The following is a 5020-nucleotide window of genomic DNA, read 5'->3' as shown; positions in this document are numbered from 1 at the left end:
GGCAATTGCATTTCTAGAACACTGAAAAACATTAGTATTTATTTGGGAGATATGTGCTGATGATAACCTGTCATCAAGATAGTATCTTATTATTGAATAATTAAAACTTCACTTTTAAACAGGGATAACCCTCTCTATATGGACATAAACACACACTAGAATTCAGGTGCCCATTTTGGACTCCAGTCAGTAAAATTTTAATTAATCAAAAATCTATACATTAGAAGCATAAATCAAGTGAGTTTTAATATTGAAATAATTTCTAGTCTAATAAAGCAGCCTAATATTTTGTAAAGGTTCTTCGATTTAACAAGTTAAAATTAAAAAACATGTTTTCTAAGAAACAAACTCTCCAGCAGCCAGGATTTATCCTTCCATTCCTGACATAGCATTGTTAATTGAAGTTTTATTGAAACAGTATTTCTAAAGGAGAAATATATCTTCTTTCAGGACAGTAGGCCTGGTATGAATCCTTTAAATTATCTTACAAATCAAATTCTGATTAGATAACTTACAAAACTGTGTTTAATATGCATTTTCTATGTAAATAAAATATTTTAATATTAGTCTTTTTTTGCCTGTGCATGCATTTTTAATGAGAAATCAATGACATTTGGAAAACCATTTTACTTAGATCATCACATTAATTTTTAACAAAGTAAGTAGATTCTATTTGATGTTGAGCAAAATAGGCTTAGTTTTTTGGTGGATCTGTTTGGTAAATATGTGCCATTGATCACTCATCTTTGTTTAGGCAAACACGCATTTCTGACATTTATCTATCTTGTTTACCAGTCACTGCTATTTATATTAGTAGGCAATTCTATTTCGTATTTAACTTTGGTGTGATCATTATGCAAGTATAATTTTGAGCTCAGCCACCTGTTTACATATTCTGTCATGTGGCAAACAAAGCCCTTTCTAGGGAAAGTATTTCAAAGGGGAGAAGAGATAGCATGAGTGAGAAATTTGGCAATCTTAACCCTAAAGCACATTTGAATTAGAGTTTTTTAAAAACTGTTGGTCTGCATAAATTCCTCAGGATGCTTCTTGGTAGGCAGTATAATTGAGATGCTAGTAAGTATGAATGAAGTAGCAGGGCCATTATTGATAACCCTTGGATCTAAGCCCTCAGCTTATAAATATTGAAAATGTGTTAACATGTATTGATGTTTGGTCATGAACTCTGGAGCAGTGAGATACATAAAGAAAGCACTGAATACATAATAAATGAAGAAGCCAAGACTGCTGTTACATTGATGATGTACTTTAATATGAAATATTTTTCACATGGAGAATATTTTTTATTGTCAACTTTTTGCAAAAGGACTATGGAATCCTCTAGTGCACAGGTTCACCAAACTTCAACAATTTACACGAAGAATCTCATATTAAGCTTCTCAGTGAGCATGATGTGTTAGGTATTTTAAAGATAAAAGTTTGGTCCTATTACATGTGTTATTTTCCAGCTTAACACTAGAAATCCATTTTGGAAATTGATTTCAATGAGCTGTACGAGCTATTAGGTGAATATCACTCATAAGTTATCGAAAACTGGCTAAACCTTGAACCACCCCCCACCCCAGTCAAATGTTTGGTCCTGTGTGCAGCAATGAAAGGTAGATGAGCATTGCTGACTTTGAGAAGATGAAATCCTTCAAGTTGTAGATTCTGTTATAAAATAAGGAGTCATCTTTTCCTGAATTTAGAGCAATCTGAAGGTACAAAACAGGCAGAATTCATCGTGAACAAAAATAATTATAAATACATTTGCCTATGAAAAACTTACATTTATTTCTTATACTTTTTTAGGAAGGCCGAGGGAGAAGCTATCAGATCAAGCTTTTGATGGTGGAATGAACTTTTGTCTTCCTGTCTTGCCGAGAGTTCTCTGAGCATGAGTTTCTAACAATATGGGTAATCAGAAATTTGGAAAAGAAAAGAAAAGGCTAGTCTTGCAGGATGTCAGGAAAGGGCATGAGCAAGCATTAGACAAAAAGAACACACACAAAAAAGACCCCTAATGGGATGAATACCCAGCTTGTCACAAAAATGCTTAATGATGGAGGAAAGATAAATTTGTCAGTTTCTCATATGTTGAATATTCATCATATAGTCTATGCAGCTGTATCTTAGAATGCCATTTCTTTTTTTAAAAAAGCATAAAGCAGATTACTCTACTGATTTATTCTTAGGAATTATACTGTGTACCTTACATGCCAAAGTGAGCTATTGTAAGACAGCACTTTAAATGATTATTTTGCTATTCTCAGTAACTTTTTCTAACTGGGTGATCAGATTTATGGTAATAGGTTACATATTCTTTTGGAAATAGGCAGAAGATTATACAAAAATGAACATTTCTCTACTTGGTACTCAAGACATTCTGATTGATACTTGTTCAGTGTTAAACAAAACTGGTGCTATATTTAAAGCATATACACACATATATATTCGGTTATGAACATTGTTCCTGATTATACATTAATAAGGAAACTGATCTCAATTATTGCTCTAGATTTCAAAGTTTAATGCAAAGTCTAATCATATCCTCCTAAACTCACCAACATGTGTGCTTCAAATTTTATAGAATTGTAACTGGAAAGTAACATTAATAATATCTTATTGGAGTTTGTAATTCTATATCTCAAACTAATTTAAATTACCATTTTAAATTTTTAGAGTAATTCCAAAAAGATAACACTTATCTCTATGTCTGTCCGTCTGTCTATCTATCTATCCATCCATCTATCTGTGGAGAGTATAATATTAATACCTGACTCCAGAAGTGGATTTGAGAGGAAACTTGTTTATGTTTAAGCTTTAGGGATCCTCACTTGCTCAGGCCCCTTCCAAAGCTCAGTGCAATCTTCTCTGGGGATGCAGAGAGGAAGCCTGAGGGTCGTGCTCTAGGTGGTGGTCCTGGGACTGTGGGTGCTTTGGGGTTACCAGCATCTCCACATCTACCCAACTCTCCAGTGAAAACTTGATTCTGGTATATTTCACTGCTCTTCTAGACCCTATCTTTGACTCCCAAGGAGAAGAATCTGAACCAATGCTATTCCCTCCCTGCTTGTAATGAAGGGCTCTAAAGGCCCTAGTTTGTGGCTACTTACGTTCTCTCTCCACCAGAGCCAGCTCACAAAAGGTGGGAAGGACCTAGTCAAGTCCATGGAGTGAGGCCTATCTTGTGAAGTCAAAGTTCTAAGATTCTCCAAGAGCTTCCAACAGAGAATATAAAACACATAAAACTGTGGTTTTATAGTAAACATAGAAAACATAAAAAGACATAAAAAAATGAAACTCTCTTTGTGCTAAAGCTAGGAAAAAACCTTCCAAGCTATCAATAGCAACAAAATGCATTTCCACCAACCATGCTAGAGGAAAGACTGAATTATCTTTTTATTCAAAATTGTATTCAATTCACTTAGAATGGGTTGTTGCAAAAAAAGAAAAAAAAAACAAAAGAAACAAAATGATATTCAAATCATTGCATAAAGAGGGAATCAAACAGAATGAAGCCAAATGTAGAAAAAAATATTATAGAGGAATTATGTAAATGGTTAATTAATAATAATGATCAAAAGAAAATGTTATTTTCCTGGATTTTATTATGTTCATAGTACATTTTCCATCTATTTAAAACTTTGTAATTTGTTATGAATCATTCCCTCATTCTAAATATATACTCACTTTCACATCTACTTTTGTAGTCATAATTTTATTATTTTTTGAAAAATCAGTCCCAGGATATACAAAACCAGATTCTACCTCTGCCTGGCATATAGTAGCTGTTTGACACTTGTTTATTTTATTCTCTCTAGATGCATTAAATTTTCATTGACTATATAAGTGATAATGATTCTATCTACTAACATTTTTTATATACAAATAAGTAATTTCTCTCAACTATTTTTCACTTTCTTATCATGCCCATTTGTTGATTGGTGGCCCCCAAAACGTATGTCCATGTCCTAGTCCCTGGAATTTGTGAATATTGTCTTATTTGGAAAAAGGCTCTTTGCAACTGTAATTAAATTAAAGGTCTTGAGATAAGGAGGTCATCCTTGATTTCCAGGTGGGCCATAAATCCAATGACAAGAGACACACAGAGCAGACAGGCAAAAGAGGAAGAGGCACTGTGACCACACAGGCAGAGATTGGAGTGGTGTGTGCACAAGTCAAGGGATGTGGACAGCCAACTAGCAGCTAAGAGGCAAAGAATGCAATCTCCCTTAGAGCCTCCAGAGGGTGTGCAGCCTTGATGCATCTCAATCATTTTCTGACTCGTGAAAATGTGAGAGAACAAATTTCTGTTGTTTTAAGTCTCCCAATTTGTGTTAATTTGTTACAACAGCCATAGGAAACTAATATACTTCTAATTTTATCACAGACTTTTTCTAATGTTATCACTGATGCACGTTTCATTGTAGCAAAAACAAATGGCCGGAAATTAGGTAAAGGAGGTGGCAATAGGGATTAAAAGCGAGAAACAGCTAGAAAAATTGTGAAGAAAGACCAAAATCAGAAATTTATATTCATAAAACAGAAAATTGAGGAACAATTTTTTTCCTTTACTTAATCCATTCTTTCTGACATTGCAGTTTATCATTTTCCATTTGTATAGAGGAAGGGTTGGTTAAAGAATCGACCCTTTGTTTACGCTTTGGTTGTGAATTAGAACCAGGCAAGGATCATTAAGATATTTTTGGGACCAGAGTCACAAAAGGTGTTAAGAAGAGGTAGCTATAAATCTTTTAAAACTTTTTAAATTCACAAGAAGAAAAACTATATTTTTCCCATATGAATACTCACTTAAAATTCATCTTTTTCTTATACAAAGGCTCAAAAGGAGATTGTGACTTTAATTGTTTGTCCTAGGTGCGATGTGTTAATGCTACTGTTTTCCTAAGTATATAGAAATCTTGTTTAAGTTTTTTTACAATGTGTTTTAAAATATATTCACTAAGGAAACCTATTTATTTATTTTTCTTTAGGTGAATAAATATTTTAATGTAAA

This window comes from Propithecus coquereli, unplaced genomic scaffold (genome assembly GCF_000956105.1).
Source record: "Propithecus coquereli isolate 6110/MARCELLA unplaced genomic scaffold, Pcoq_1.0 Scaffold160, whole genome shotgun sequence".
Classification (NCBI taxonomy): Eukaryota; Metazoa; Chordata; class Mammalia; order Primates; family Indriidae; genus Propithecus; species Propithecus coquereli.
The sequence above is the reverse complement of the archived record's forward strand: the minus strand, read 5'-3'. Positions refer to the sequence as shown.